Below are 17,080 nucleotides of genomic sequence, written 5' to 3'. Positions count from 1 at the left end.
GGATAGTTTAAGAGAGCTTTGGGACAACATGAACTATAACAATATTCACATCAGAGTAGAAAAAATCATTCCTTCAGAGAAGCAAAAAGAAAAAACAATTAAAAACAGAAGGATAGTTTAAGGGAGCTGTGGTACAACATGAAATGTAACAATATTCACATCATAGGAGTTCCAGAAGATGTTGAAAGTAAGCAAGGGTTAGAGAACCTGTTTGAAGAAATAATGCCAGAAAACTTCCCTAAGGAAAAATCACAGAAGTTCAGGAGGCATAGGGAGTCCCAAGCAAGAAGAACTCAAAGAGGCCCACGTCCATCATAATTAAAATGCCAAAAATTCTAGACAGAGAATATTAAAGGCAGCAAAAGAAAAGCAATCTGTTACCTACAAAGGAGCTACCATAAGGCTGTCAGCTGATTTCTCTTCAGAAACTCTACAGCCCAGTAGGGAATGGCATGAAATATTCAAGATCATGAAACGCAAGGATCTGAAACCAAGACTACTCTATCCAGCAAGGCTATCATTCAAAATAGATAGTGAAATAAAGAGCTTCCCAGACAAAAAAAAAAAAAAGGCTAAAGGATTTTTTTACCACCAAACCAACATTGCAAGAAATGTTAAAGGGACTGCAGTAATAAGTAGTTGAAATAGAGAGAATGAGAAACATAAGCATAAAGAAATAAAATGGCAATAGATAAATACCTATCTATAATAACCTTAAATATAAATGGATTAAATGCTCCAATCAAAAGACATAGGGTAGCTGAATGGATAAGAAAACGACCCAAATATATGCTGTCTACAAGAGACTTACCTCAGAAAAAAAGACTTACACAGGCTGAAAAAAAAAACATAAAAACAAACCTTCTGGAGGGCTGTAAGAGAGAGATCGACAGCAACACAGTCATAGTAGGGGCTCTTTAAACTTCACTCTTTACTGGATAGATCTTCCAGACAAGAAATCAATAAGAAAACAGTGACTCTAAATGACACCCTAGATCAGATGGATTTAATTGACATTTATAGAGTATTTCACCCCAAAGCTACAGAATATACATTGTCCTCAAGTGCACATGTGACATTCTCAAAGACAGATCACATGTTAGGACACAAAATAAGTCTCTACAAGTTCAAGAAGATTGAAATCATATCAAACATCTTCTTTCAAATACTATGCAGCTGTAAAAAAAGAAGAATCCCTTACCCTCTGAGACAGCATGGTGGGACCTGCAGAGTATTATGCTAAGTGAAATAAGCCAGTTAGAGAAAGACAAGCATCACATGATCTTACTTACATGTGGAATCTAATGAACAAAATAAACCAATGAACAAAATAGATCCAGAGACATAGAAGCATAGAAAAGACTGACGAATCTCAGAGGGAAGACGGGTGGGTGGGTAGAGAGAGATTAACCTAAGAACTTTTATGCATGTGTGCATAACCCTTGAACACAGACAACAGTGTGGTGAAGGCCTGGGGGGTGGTTCAGGGTGGAGGGGGCCAAATGAGGAAAAAGCAGGCAACTGTAATACTTTCAACAATAAAGATAAATTAAAACATAAAAAAAAAAAAAAAAGAATAGGGGAAACAAAATGGTATAAAAGAAAATAGGAAGAAAAATTATAAAATGAAAATGGAGGAGAAATCAGAAGTAAAAAAAATCAGAAAAGAAAAAAAGAGAAAGCAGGAGAAAGAAAAAAAATAGAGTGAGAAAATGGAAGATAAGAATTAGGTCTTTGAAAGAAAAAAGAGAGATTAAAATAATAAAAAAATCAATAAGGTAGAAAGATAAGATGAAAAACAGTACAGTGGCTTTAGTCTCAGCAGAGTTTAACGTCTCCTGGGAGCTCCCTGTGGATCCTGCTCTTCTGATGGCTGAGGCTCACTGTTCTGTCTGCCAATTTTGGACGTCCTGGGAGGTACTTAGGTGCTAGCCACTGTCAGAATCTGTCCTCTGGCCCTCAGCAACCTGTTTGAAGCTTCAAGCAATCCACACTTTGTGTCTGTCTCCACAGGACTGGTGCCAGTGGGAGGGGCCAAGCTGCACTCTAATGCTGGCTTCTTAGCAGCAGTGGGCCCATGGATAGGTCAGCAAACTTCCTCATGTTCCCAGGCCTCCACCTCTTCCCTCCTTTGCCTTCAGGCCAGCTTTCAATCTTAATCACTCAAAAGTCTGTTTTTGAAAGGGCTTTATGTGGAATCAGAGTATAGACCTCTCGGTCGCCTGTGAGGAGGAAGTAGCAGTCATATTTCTGAGAAAGTGGTGGGTATATTTCCTCATCACAAAGCTACTCCTCTGAGAGTGTGCGAGAATATTTTCTTGTCCTCAGCTGGGCAGAGGCCCTCATAAGCAGCCCAGTGGGATCAGCCAGAAACCTGGAGTTTCTTTCCATCTGCTCTCCCATGACGAGGGAGCACCAATCAGGTTCCCTGGATAGTGAGGTAATGGCCCCACCTGTCGCTGACTCTCCCTGACTCTCCCAAAGCCTGTCACTGGCTCTCCCTAAGACTGTTCAGACTAGTAGGTTTGGCCTCTTTTGCTATCTCTGCAAAGGTCAAGATGCAAGGTGAGGCAGAAAGGGATCCTTAGGGTGGGATAGTCTGTGTGCCCTAGGGTGGGGTATTTCCCTTTTCCTAAACTGTGACTTCTGGGAGGTACTAGCACCTATCAGGAAAAATGGCCCTTTTGGTTTGGGGGGCACAAACGAATGCAGGTCTCATGGATGCTGCTTTTCGCTGTCTCACCCAATGCTTCCCACCCCAGCCTCTCCTCAGGGACCTCCACTCCATACCACACTCTCTCCAACAAAGCTTCAGGTGAGTAGCTGCAAATGAAAATCCTGTGTTCTGTTTTTTGTTTTTTTAGAAACAAAAACAAAATTGAAGCAAAAAAATCCTGTAGCTCTATCTCCTACAGGCTCCGGTCTCTCTGGTGGCCTAAAGCCCCGAGCCTTTGACAGCTAGATGTTGCTGTTCTTGGGCCACTGTTCTCGGCTCTGGTTCTCCAAGCTGGGGAGCGGAGCCTGGGGTCCAGGCTGATCTCAGGGAACCACCCCCACCACAGCTGAGAGAGTCCTCCTTCCTCTTGGCTTGGTGACCCATGAAACTGGGCCAGCCCCTAATGTGACCTCCCACTTCCTACCAGTCTCCAGGTGTTTCTTTTTCTTTTCTTTTTTTAAATTTTATTATTGTTTAAAATATTACAGATGTCCCTTTTTCTCCCCAATGACCCGTTCCACCCCGTCCCTTCCCCCTCTCCAGTCCCTCTCTCCACCATTGCCCATGTCCTTGGGTTGTGTATATATGCACATAAATTCTTTGGTTACTCTCTCCTCCTCCACCCACCCGCCCTCCTCCATCCCTCTGACATTCATCAGTCTCATCTATGCTTCCATGTCATTGAATCTATTCTGTTCATCAGTTTATTAAGTTCTTTAGATTCCACGTATAAGCGAGATCATGTGATATTTTTCTTTCGCTGCCTGGCTTATTTCACTTAGCATAATATTCTCCAGGTCCATCCATACTGTGCCAAAGAGTACGAGATTCTTCTTCTTTACAGCTGCGTAGTATTCCATGGTGTAAATGTTCCACAGCTTTTTTATCCACTCATCTACTGATGGGCACTTGGGCTGTTTCCAGATCTTAGCTATTGTAAACTGTGATGCTGTGAACATTGGGGTACATATATCCTTTCTGATGAATGTTTCAGGATTCTTAGGATACATTCCTAGGAGTGGAATCACTGGGTCAAACGGCAGCTCCATTTTTAATTTTTTGAGGAACCTCCATACTGTTTTCCATAGTGGTTGCACCAGTCTGCATTCCCACCAGCAGTGTACTAGGGTTCCCCTTTCTCCACACCCTCACCAGCACATGTTGTTTGTTGGTTTCTTGATGGCAGCCATTCTGACAGGTGTGAAGTGATACCTCATTGTGGTTTTAATTTGCATCTCTCTGACGATTATCGACGTGGAGCATTTTCTTATGTGTCTCTTGGCCAATCGTATGTCCTCTTTGGAGAAGTATCCATTTAAGTCCCTTGCCTATTTCTTAATTGGGTTGTTTGTCTTCCTCTTGCTGAGTACTATGAGTTCTTTGTACACTTTGGAAATTAACCCCTTATCAGATTCATCCTTGGCAAATATGTTTCCCCAGACCATGGGGTTCCTTTGTATTTTGAGGCTGTTTTCTTTTGCTGTGCAGAAGCTTTTTAGTTTGATGTAGTCCCATATGTTTATTTTTTCCTTTGTTTTTCTTGCCCTAGGAGATGTATCAGTGAAAAGTCCACTATGTGGGATGTCTGTGACTTTACTGCCTGTTTTCTTCCAGGATTTTTATGGTTTTGTGATTTACATTTAATCCATTTTGAGTTTATTTTTGTGTATGGTGAAAGTTGGTGGTCTAGTTTCATTCTTTTGCATGTATCTGTCCAATTTTCCCAGCACCACTTATTGAAGAGACTGTCCTTACTCCATTAGATACTCTTGCCTCCTTTGTCAAATATTAACTGACCATAATGGTGTGGGTCTATTTCTGGGGACTCTGTTCTGTTCCATTGATCTATAAGCCTGTTGTTGTACCAATACCAGGCCGTTTTGATTACAGTGGCTTTGTAATATAGTTTGAAGTCTGGTAATGTGATCCCTCCCACTCCGTTCTTTTTTCTCAAGATGGCTGCAGCTATTCGGGGTCTTTTTTGGTTCCATACAAATTTTCCAAATGTTTGTTCTAGGTCTGTGAAATATGCTGTTGATATTTTCATAGGAATTGCATTAAATTTATAAATTGCTTTGGGTAGTATAGACATTTTAATGATATTAATTCTTCCAATCCATGAGCACAGTATCTTCTTCCACTTATTTAAATCTTCCTCTATTTCTTTTTTCAGTGTCACATAGTTTTCTGAGTACAGGTCTTTTACATCCTTGGTTAAGTTTATTCCTAGGTATCTTATTTTTTTTGTTGCAATAGTAAATGGTATTGCTTTTTTAGTTTCTCTCTCTGAAAGTTCATTGTTGGTGTATAAGAATGCCATTGATTTCCAGATGTTGATTTTGTATCCAGCTACTTTGCCAAATTCGTTTATCAAATCTAGTAGTACTTTGATGGAGTCTTTAGAGTTTTCTATGTACAGTATCATGTCATCTGCAAATAATGACAGTTTTACTTCCTCCTTTCCAATTTGGATACCTTTTATGTTTTCCTCCTGTCTGATGGCTATGGTGAGGACTTCCAGTACTATGTTGAATAAGAGTGGTGAAAGTGGACATCCCTGTCTTGTTCCGGTTTTTAATGGAAATGGTTTTAGTTTTTTCCCATTGAGTATGATGTTGGCTGTAGGTCTGTCATATATGGCTTTATTATGTTGAGGTATGATCCCTCTATTCCCACTTTGCTGAGAGTTTTTATCAGAAATGGGTGCTGGATTTTGTCGAATGCTTTTTCTGTGTCTATTGATATGATCATATGATTTTTGTCCTTCGTTTTATGTGTTGTATCGCATTTATTGATTTGTGGATGTTGTACCAGCCTTGCATCCCTGGAATAAATCCCACTTGGTCATGATGTATGATCTTTTTAATGTATTGCTGGATCTGGTTTGCTAGTATTTTAGTGAGGATTTTAGCATCTATGTTCATCATGGATATTGGCCTGTAATTTTCTTTCTTTGTAGTATCTTTATCTGGTTTTGGGATTAGGGTGATGCTGGCCTCATAAAAAGAATTTGGGAGTTTTCCCTCCTCTTGGATTTTCTGGAATAGTTTGAATAGAATAGGTGTTAATTCTTCTTTGAATGTTTGGTAAAACTCGTCTGTAAATCCATCTGGTCCAGGACTTTTGTTTGATGGGAGTTTTTTGATTACTGCTTCAATTTCATTAGTTGTTATTGGCCTATTCAGGTTTTCTGCCTCTTCTCGATTCAGCTTTGGAAGGTGGTATGCTTCTAGGAACTTGTCCATTTCCCCCATGTTGTCCAAGTTGTTGGCATACAGTTGCTCATTTTCTTACAATCCTTTGTATTTCTGTTGGATCAGTTGTTATATCGCCTCTTTCATTTCTGATTTTATTTATTTGGGTCCTCTCTCTTTGTTTCTTAGTGAGTCTGGCTAAAGGTACATTAATCTTATTTACCTTTTCAAAGAACCAGTTCTTGGTTTCATTGATTTTTTTGTATTGTTTCTTTAGTCTCTATGTCATTAACCTCTGCTCTGATTTTTATTATTTCCTTCCTTCTACTTCCTCGGGGCTTTTCTTGCAGTTCTTTTTCTAGTTCTTTCAGTTGTGTTAGATGGTTCATTAGATCTTTTTCTTGTTTCTTGAGATAGGCCTGTAACGATATGAATTTTCCTCTCAAGACTGCTTTCGCCATGTCCCATAGGTTTTGGGTTGTTTGTTCATTTTTGTTACTTTCCATGAAGTGTTTTATTTCTTCCTTGATCTCCTTGGTAACCCATTCATTGTTTAATAACATGCTATTTAGCCTCCATGTGTTTGAATATTTTTGAGATTTTTTATAGTGGTTGATTTCTAGTTTCATGGTATTGTGATCTGAGAAGATGCTTGATATGAATTCAATCTTCAAAAACGATGGTTAGATGCCACGAGGTAAGTGGCAATGCCTTAACGGTATGTGTGTTATGCCCGAGAGCCTCTTCCATCCTTGTCAAGGAGAGTGCTAACCTTCTCTCCTTTCATACAACACTCCAGGTGTTTCTGCCCTTCTTTGTTATAAGTCTCCTCCTCAGCTGGAACTCAGTTGGTGATTCTGGGTGAATGTTCCCCAATTTAGTTTTATTTCCAGTCTGGAACTGGGAGGAGGTGCAGGAAAGGCCTGCCTATTCTGCCACCATCTTTTCCTCTCCTCCTCAGCTGTTTTTAAAATATGAATTTCCTGCTCCTGTTCCTTTCCAAGGCTGAGTACCAAAGAAGAAACACAAAGCATTGCATTTTTACATAATATGGTGTATTTTAATTGTAAAAAATAACCAACCAAACAAAATAAGCTCACGTATCCTAAAGGTAAAAGTAAGTTTATTGGAATTAATGAAAAAAGTTCTTGTGGGTAAAATTTTCCATTATATAGTGTAAAATGAAAATCTGGCTGGTCTACCTGACATTTCACTATTTATGTTGCTTTCACAATTAGAAATATTGAGCAAACATTGCTGACATTGCAGCATTTATCTGTGTATGACATTCATTACATAATAGCCCAACTTGGTCTCACTTGCCTCAATCATGAAGTTTGCTGTGTTCAGTGGAAACCGCTTGATTGGTTTACAGAAGAAACAGCTATGTTCGAACCAAGTTACATAGCCTGGAAAGGTTATTGGAAAATTGGTCTGGACCAAATATGAGTATACCAGTTTAAACTACTAGGAAACAAACACTGTGTCCTTCAGAAAAAGTGGTTACAATGAAGAATTGATAAAACTACTTGTTCTCAACCAAAAGAAGAAAAGAAGATAAGGAGGAAGGGGAAGGAAAAGTGTCAGGAGAGACAAAGGCAACAGTAATAACCAAATTGAATTTAACATTGCCAGCCCGAATAGAATAGAAATTATAGAGTGAATAAGATTGTTACATAATACAAATCTGTATTAATCATGGTGTTAAGAATCACCTCCTTCACAAAACACGCCCTGCTGTCCCAGTTTACATCTTTCCTCTTCTGCATTCCTCTAAGGTAGTGATTCTCAAAGTGTAGTTCTCAGATTGGCAGCATTAGCATCTTCCAGGAAATTCTTATAAATGAAAACTCATGAGCCCCACCTTAGATTTACTTAGACACTCTAGGGTGGACCCTGTAATTTGTGTTCTAACAAACCTCTGAGTGATTCTGATGCATGCTAAAGTTTAACGACCCCAGCTATAGGACAGTGAACCTATACAAAAAATTAAGCACATAATTATATACTTGTAATTGTTGTTTTCTCTTTCATCTTTTTAAACATGCATTAGTTTATATGCATGTTTATATCCACCTAAAAACTTCTTGAAGGCATGGGCTCATATATATATGCATATTATATACATATATGCATAGCTCACTAAAAAAACATACAAAAAACAACAAAATTTACATTATTGTTCTTCAAAAACAAGTTACTTAACAAGACAATAATTTTCACTGTCAGAAACCCTACCGAAAACTGTGCAAGTAATATGTCAATTAATCTTGGAATCTAAGTGTTTATAGAGTATAATTTATTTTGTTAAAGGGCTCATTAAGACAAAGTTTTGCAGAAAACTTTTTTTTTTGTAAAAGCAAATGGAATCCAAAGATTAAGTAATTCACTGAAGTTAGGAGCAATTACCTTGATGCACTAAGAATCACGATCTGTGCTTTTTCTTCAGAAAATGGAGAGTATAGGTGTCTGAATAGAAACAATTTGGAATTTCCATATTTCCGGAAGCCACAATATTCTCTCCCATGAAATTTTAGTCCCAAAGATAATTTTTCTTTGACTTTTCAGGTAAGTATGATTAATTTATCTTTTAAGTTCCTAGTGCCTTTCACAATCTCATTAGATCCTATCAATGCAGCTGACCTACAACCAGCCTTTTTGTTTGTTTTCTATAATTTTGAGAAATATAACTTTTGGTCACATAAATTCTATTAAAGCATCATTTATTTTTACAGTGGAAAAAAGAACATTCTGTTTATCCAGGTCACATACATTTTTTTTTCTTTTTTTCTTTTTAAATTTATCTTTATGGTTGAAAAAATTACAGATGTCCCCTTTCTTCCCCATCGACCTCCTCTACCCCACACCTACCCCCTGCCCCAGGCCTGCACCACACTATTGTCTGTGTTCATGGGTTATACATGCATATAAATTCTTTGGTTAATATCTCCCACTGCACTTCCCCATCCCCGCCTTCCCTCTGAGATTCCTCATTCTGTTCCAGGCTTCTATGTCATTGGATCTAATTTGTCCATCAGTTTACTTTGTTCTTTAGATTACACATATAAATGAGATCATGTGATATTTGTCTTTCTCTGCCAGGCTTATTTCACTTAGCATAATATTCTCCAGGCCCATCCATGGTGACCCAAAAGGTAAGAAATCCTTTTTCTTTATAGCTGCATAATATTCCATGGTATAAATATCCCACAGCTTTTTTATCCACTCATCTACTGATGGGCACTTGGGCTGTTTCCAGATCTTAGCTATTGTAAATTGTACTGCTATGAACATAGGGGTGCATATATTCTTTCTGATTAGTGTTTCAGAATTCTAAGGTTATATTGCTAGAAGTGGGATCATTGGGTCAAAAGGCAATTCTGTTTTTAATTTTTTGAGGAACGTCCATATTGTTTTCCATAGTGGCTGCACCAGTCTGCATTCCCACCAGCAGTGTACCAGGGTTCCCCTTTCTCCACATCCTCACCAGCACGTGTCATTTGTTGATTTGTTGATGGCAGCCATTCTGACAGGTGTGAAGTGATACCTCATTGTGGTTTTAATTTGCATCTCTCTAACGATTAGCAACATTGAGCATTTTCTCATATGCCTGTTGGCCATCTGTATGCCCTCTTTGGAGAAGTGTCTATTCAGGTCCTTAGCCCATTTTTAATTGGATTATTTGTCTTCCTCTTGTTGAATTGTATGAATTCTTTGTATATTTTAGAAATTATCCCTTTGTCAGATGTATCCTTGGCAAATATGTTCTCCTATACCATGAGGTTCCTTTGTATTTTGGGGATGATTTCTTTTGGAAAGGTACATGCAAAAAAAATGAAACTAGATCACCACCTTACTCCATACACAAGAATAAATTCAAAATGGGTAAAAGATTTAAATGTAAGTCATGAAACCATAAAAACCTGGAAGAAAACCTAGGCAGTAAAATCATAGATATCTCATGTAGTGGACTTTTTCCTGATGCATCTCCTAGGGCCAGAGAAACAAAGAAAAAAAATAAACAAATGGGACTACATCAAACTAAAAAGCTTCTGCACCGGTCATATTTTTCAATTTGGGCTGTCCAAATTTGAGATCTTCTTAAGCCTAAAGTTTTCTTTAGAATAATAACAGTAAAATAAAACTATTTTCATAGGATAAGTTTTTATTTTCAAAGTTACGCTCAAATAAATACAAAGCCTTAATGTTGCAAATAAATATTTTAATATGATCCAGAAATTCCTTTTCACCTACAGGATATACAGAAGGTAACTCTTTTTCTTACAACACCACTATCCAACCATCCTTATTTCACAGACTCCATTTAAACTAGAAAATTGTCTTCACAAAGTACTCATGTTCTTTATATTCACTAATGTATATGTTACTCTCATCTCATCCACACTCACAAAGACTGGGGCAGTCAAATCCAATAAAGATCCTTCCTTTCATGGGTCATCCAAGTTTCTTTTGGTTTTGTCTTGATGGCATCAGGGTCAGGGACAATGAAGTTTTTATGTAATTACTGACTGTACTGTCAAATATTATTTCCTATGGCAGTTTCATATTTTAATTTAGACATTTTTTGGTTGATTCTCTATCCATAATTTTTAATTATGATTCTGACTTGATGTCACCTTTTATTTTCTTTTTGGAGATTTTCATGTAGAATTTATCTTCATTCCTTCACTACATGTTTTAAGCCTTTTAAAATCTTACATACCAATCAATCACCTCATCCTCTAAGAGATACCATGTTCCTTAATGATGTCTGTCCTTATTTTAACGTGTACTCCTCAAGATATCATTCAGAAACTCCTGTCCCAAGCTTGATAGAGAATGATACAAAAGGATAATAAAGTTTTCATTGCAAATATCAACATGATTTTCAGTATATCACTGGGTGTTTTAAATATCCCCAAAAGGTTATTTATTCAGAATACATCCCTTCATTGAAAGTTAAAATTTGTATTTTATGAATAAACTTCCATTTCTTATTTTTAAAAATAGTGCTAAGTTTCATATTTGCAGCCCATTGGAAACTGTCCAATTCTTTGAAAAATGCTTTTTATAGTTTACTCAGAATATGTCTGTCTCTACATGGAAAGTCAGAATTTACATTTCATAAAAATTTCACGTTGATTTTTTAAAATGTGTGATCCTGTGTCAAAGTATCTCCAAAATGTTAAGTGCATGGTTTCAGTGCTTTTTTGGAGTGTAGTAACATCACACCTAAACTCTGTGTGTGTGCATATGTGTGTTATTTTTTGTAAATATGCATAATATTTCTACAGAAATGTTTATATTCAGTATTTTTCTCTCAGACTGTTATGAAATTTTATGCAAGGAATACCATATGTGAGCAATAGATCTTTCATTAGGTTAGAGGAACATCATGTGTTTATTAAAAGCCCCTCCTTCTTTCAGCCGTGGTGGGCTTACAGCATAGCATCAAGTTGTGACTTTGCATTCATGAAAAGAATTCATAGTGTATTGTAGAACCAAAAGGATAATTTCAGGCATGACTTATTTATGATTTAATGTTTCAGAAAAAAAAATTCTTCCTGCAGTAGAAATACAGAGTACTACTGCTAAGTAAAACAAAGCTGTATTCTTTGGTGAGTTGCTCAGGCTTTAAATACTTCATAATTTATTTTAAAGGAAATGATTTGAAATAATTATAGTTTCACATTCATTTTAAGAAATAATAAAGAGATCTCATATATCCTTGTACCATTTTTTCCCAATCTTCAACCTTATCATATTTTGCAAGTTTTACATGCACTCACCTGTGTGTATGTGTGTGTGTGCATATTTAGTTCTATGCAAATTTATCACATGTTTTGTTTCACATGAGTACTAACACAGTTATGGTACACAGAATTCCATAACCAGGATCCCCCTTGCTCCACTTTTATAGTCACAGTCATCTCTCTTTCTACACCTCCTTAACCACTGACAATCACTATCTGTCCTCTACTACTAAAATATTGCTATTTCAAAACTGTTGTATAGATGGAATCTTACATTATATAATTTTCTGAGATTGACCTTTTTTTCAGTCAGCATATTTCTTTTGAGATCCACCCAAAGATATATGTATACATGCTGCATGTTTAAATAGTTTGCTCTTTTTTATTGCTGAGTTGTATTGCATGGTTTGGATATACTATAATTTATTTAATGATTCACCTTTTGAAGGGCACTGGGTTGCTTCTAGGTTGGGTTTATTATTAAAAAACGCTTTTATTAACATTTGTGTATAGAGATTTATGTGAAAATAAGTTTTTATTTCCCTGAGATAAATGGAGTTATTTTTTTATTTATTTGTTTTCCTGTCAGTAGTGTAATTATAGTTGGGTCATATGGTAAGAACATGTTTAATATTGTTCTTACCATATGAACAACATAAAACAAATTAATTCCAAATAACATTTGATAATTCATAAAAATAGAAACAAGGGAAATCATCATATATTGTTTTCTTCAGATTTATTAACATGGTGGAAAAATATTAACAAATAGTTTTAAATTTTAATCTATTTTTCTTCTGAGCCTTTATAATTGAGTACTAAGCAATGAATTTTCCACTAGTGTTGGGGAAATATACTTAAAAATAAAATCTTACCAACTCAGAAAACCTTTTACAAAGTTAGAAGAGAAAGAAAATAATTTTATTATTGAATAAGCATTAAACCAGAAGGTGATGGGCATCACAGGTTATCTGCTAACGATATTGCAAACATAAATCTACTCTTTTTATTTAGCCAAGCAGATACAATCCATTACATACAAGTTCTCAGAATGAACAATAACTAGCCTTCAAGTAAAAGGACTTGACAGCAGCATTTCTCACACATAGTTCATCTTAAATTCACCTGGTAATTGGAGGTGACCATCTACGTTAACTAACTGACTTTACCCAAAGAAGAAAGAAAAGTCTACCCTTATGACAGAGGTAGTTTTGCAGCAACACACCCGAGGAATTTAGGCTCTTCTTCTCCCATGGGGGTAGGGGAACAGTGGGATGTATGGACATCACCTTCATTCATAATTACATTTCAAAGAGATGGTTCTCAGGTTCTGAGATAGGCAGTTCTGGGTTGCAAAACTGGTAAGAGATTTATTTAGGCTTTAAAAGGATTTACATACTTTTCAAAAAGAATTAAGTCTTTACAATTACAAGTATTCTAAAGTGAATGCTCTAGGAAAAGGGAGGGGTGGAGAATCTCTTGTCTTATTTTAAGGAGGGAAATTTAAGTCTCTTATTTTTAATTTGCATTTACCTTTACAGAGTGCATTTTAGCTAGATCTTATAGTTTCAGATATTCACTTGTTTTAGTATCATTGCTTTCTATATTCTCTGATATTTTAATTTTTATTTTCCTTTCAACCCGTGTTACTTCATAATTATTTTAATTTTTAACTAATATTATAACCTATTTAAATTGCATTTAATCCATTTACACTTGTTTATATTATAGATAAATCTAGTCATAAATTATTTTCATATATTGAGCAATGCTGTTTGTTGATAATAATTATGTTTTCTTTTATATCTCTCATATGAAGTAGTCTTTCATTTTACTTTTCTCATTCTGTTAATTCAGAAGATTTAGAGTATGTAGCAATTTTTTCAAGATTTATTAATATTTACTTTGATTTATCTTTAGTTTTAAATTTAAAAACCATGAAGATGTCATCCTCAACTTTACTCATTGAGTGTTTTTTTTTTTTTAATAGTCATTTAAAAGTGATGAACTGAATTCTCACATGTTGAGAATGTTTGGTTTCTTTATAATGTGATTAAAATGATTGAGCAATACTCAAAAAAATCATCAGCCTAGGTAGCCCTTCACAGTGTTAAGCATTCAATGTTGTTGTAATGCAGACTGAAGTAAGCATTTGCCACACTTATATACAATTTGTCTTTCCTGAATAGTAAATTAATATTAAAACAAAAATAATTTCTAGGCAACTTTCTTCAGTCTTGTAAATAAATGCTCTCTCATCCAATCTAAACAAATCTTCCTGTGTGCATTGTTCCCGTGTGATTTCAACATTTCTCTTTCTTTAAGATAGCAACACTTCCAAGTTTTTAAACCAGTCTTCTCTAATACAGCTGTGTGTGTGTGTGTGAGCGCGTGTGTTTTTCAGCCAAAATCTTTGAAACAGCAATTTCTCTTTCATTTGTACATTAGTCCACAATGATATGTCTTAATCTGGCTTTTATCCCACTTCATTAAAACCATACTTGGTAAGGTCATCAATAACCTTTAAAATTCTGGATCAAATTATTTGATATTGCTGAGCATGCATATCTTTCTGCCTAAAACACTTGGCATGAACTATAACAGTTTCTCCTGCATTCTTACACTTAGTGTCCTGAGTCTTCTCCCTCAGTCACCCTTTTAATGCTCTTTTTCTTCCAAATTTTCTTGTACAACTGTGCAAGTTGTCATAATCATCCCCACATGGTAATGTTGGTAAGATATGTAATAAAATTACTTAAGTAAAATTATTTCTGGAAGATGTTTTAAGTGGTTTCAATATTAACTCATGATAGATATGAGCTGAGGTTGCAAAAAAAGTAATGCATCCAGATAATGATATAAAATATAATGAAAAGTGGTAATAGTCATTCATCAACATGAGAATGGATAAGTAAAATTAGTACATGCATGTGGAGGAGCAATATAAAGTAATTAATGGTACATCTTGGATGCATATGATTGAGTACAAAAAGCTAGTTATTCAAAGAGAGCTAAAATATATCAAACTTATGTAAATTAAAAACACAAATATTGTTTATTCTGAAGATTTTCTTTAGTTCAGGGAAGTATTCTACTATAATTGATTTCATTATTTCTTTTCTGTTTTTTTAAAATATATTAAAGGAAATTGTCTTCCGATCAACAACAAAATTACCCTTGACCCAAGACTCAATTTCTTCTGTTCTCCACAGGAGCCTAGTCTATTATCAGTGATCTCTTTTCTCCTTTCTATAGCCTCTCTATGTGTACTCTGTATTCATCATATACATGTGCTTATGATTCACATCATGATAAAGGACCCTTTAAGGTATTTTATCATTTGCATACAATCATATTTCTTATTTCTTTATCCCATTCAATGTACCTCACGCTATGATTTCTAAAATAGTTTTCTCAGTAAGATTCTAGTTATCAAATACAAGACATTTTAAATTATTTTACTATTTGGTATCCCAAACATTTTAAAGATTTTCTTGAAACTCTTTCTGTTACCTCTGGTAAAGACACTATCTTTTTTCCCCCCTCCAGAAATTAATGGCAGATTTATCTTAACTTCCTATGAAGTTTCTCTTCCTTCACTTCTCTCAATTTTTAGTTTTCCCAGAGTATGATTTTTATTTCTTCTTCTCTTCAATCCAAACCTTTCTCGGGCAAATGTATTTAATTTCATGGTTTTAAGTATACAATGACTTCAAAATTATTAGCTCATTTAGAATGACTTTGTTGAGTTCCAACAGCCTCTTAAAATATCTTTGGGTGCTAGAGGTAACTTAAAATAGCAGGTAAAAATGGAAATGACTCCCTACAATCTTTTCTTCTGAATCTGCTCACCTCTTTTATTCTAAGTCTTGATGACTAACACTTATCTACAACTAGTTTTCTGAACAATCACCTGGCTCAATTCTAAATTTCCCTGTTTGAATAGCCTCATATCTAAATAACATTATATTATGCTGATTTCTACTTAATAGTATTTAAAACCTTCCACTCTTTCACATCATATCTCTCAAACCCTAGCTCAGCTGGAATATAGTAATATAGTAAAGTTAGTCTTTTAGTTTCCACTGTTGCTCTCTTCCAATCATGCTACGCACAGACTCTAGGATAACATTTATAAAACACAAAACCTATCATGTAAACCTGTTAAACTTGACACATTTCTCACTATTTTAGTCAAGTTAAAAAATCTGAATTCTTCAGCATACTATATAAGTCCCTGTGGTCATGTTTACTGCCAATCTCTCCACCTCTCAAAAGTCATTCTTTTTCAGAGTTAACATCCCAGAATTGGCCATGTTTGCTCCTGTTTCCATCATTAAACATGATGCTACATCTACCTGGAATTCTCTGTCCTCCTGTTTGCCTGGGTATCTCCCACTCATCCTTCACAACTGTGTGGAAACACTTTCTCCAGGAAGACTTCTGTCGTATCTATCACCTTCATTTTCCATACTATTGTTTGGGCTTTCAATAACTATATTGTATATTTCAATGGTGTTTCGAGGGTATCCATTACCAGAGCATTTGTTGCATAATATTAATTTTCATGTTGTTTTCTGTTAGCATTTCTGTCTCTCATTAGACATTGAACTGCATCATATCAGAAATACTCCTTTTAAAGCATTTTAGTTCGAAGTAATATTAGGCTTATATAGGTCCTACAAAACTCATTCCCCAGCTTCCTTTCATATTAAAGTCTTACATAACATAGCATATTCATCAAAACTAAGGAATTAACATTAGTATAGTACTATTAATTAAAATTGGGCTTTATTCAGATTTCCCCAGTTCCACTAATGGCTTTCCAGTTTGCATCTCTCATTTGAAAACTCTCTCTAGCCTCTTATATAGTCATCAGTTGGTAGCTTCTTCTGTCCCATTAGTCATTCATTAACCCACACTCAGTTTTCCAAATAAGTGTTTACATTTCTACTCCATTGTTAATCTTTTCCTCTTCTATTTTTCCTTCCTGATTTATACAATTTTACTCCTATACAATATCTTATTTGGGTTTCTATAAGGAAGGTAGATTGCCACATAATATCAATACACCATGGATAGCTAGTGGTGCAATTATGTAGAACATTATAGAATAAAAATGAGTTTGGTTTGGTAACAAAGTATATAAAATGGGATATTTAGCTGCATATGGGTAAGCTACAGAAGCAACAAGGATCTGATAACACCTAGGAAATACAATTCATTGAAATGTTTTGTATAGTTGACTGAAAAATATTTATAAATAACATTGGAGGTTGATGTAGATGAATCATCTCTATCCATTATCTATTTATCTATTATCTGTCTTTCATGTATCTATCATCATTATCATCATCATCATCTATCAATTCATTACTACTGCCCACTTAAAACTGAAGAGACAGAAGGTGCCGCGG

At 35.4% G+C, this 17,080-nt stretch overlaps 1 non-coding gene across 1 annotated transcript; it reads right to left on the bottom strand.

Annotated features, from left to right (window-relative positions):
• Positions 1 to 6,581: 6,581 nt before the first annotated feature.
• On the bottom strand, positions 6,582 to 6,704 carry LOC148092217 (U6atac minor spliceosomal RNA). The gene has a single exon (XR_015715227.1). It is a non-coding gene; the product is annotated as a U6atac minor spliceosomal RNA (small nuclear RNA).
• Between the last annotated feature and the right edge of the window lie 10,376 nt (positions 6,705 to 17,080).

Source organism: Miniopterus natalensis, chromosome 10, assembly GCF_054644295.1.
Source record: "Miniopterus natalensis isolate mMinNat1 chromosome 10, mMinNat1.hap1, whole genome shotgun sequence".
Classification (NCBI taxonomy): domain Eukaryota; kingdom Metazoa; phylum Chordata; class Mammalia; order Chiroptera; family Miniopteridae; genus Miniopterus; species Miniopterus natalensis.
Note: the sequence above shows the minus strand (reverse complement) of the source record. Positions and strands in the feature narration are given on the sequence as shown.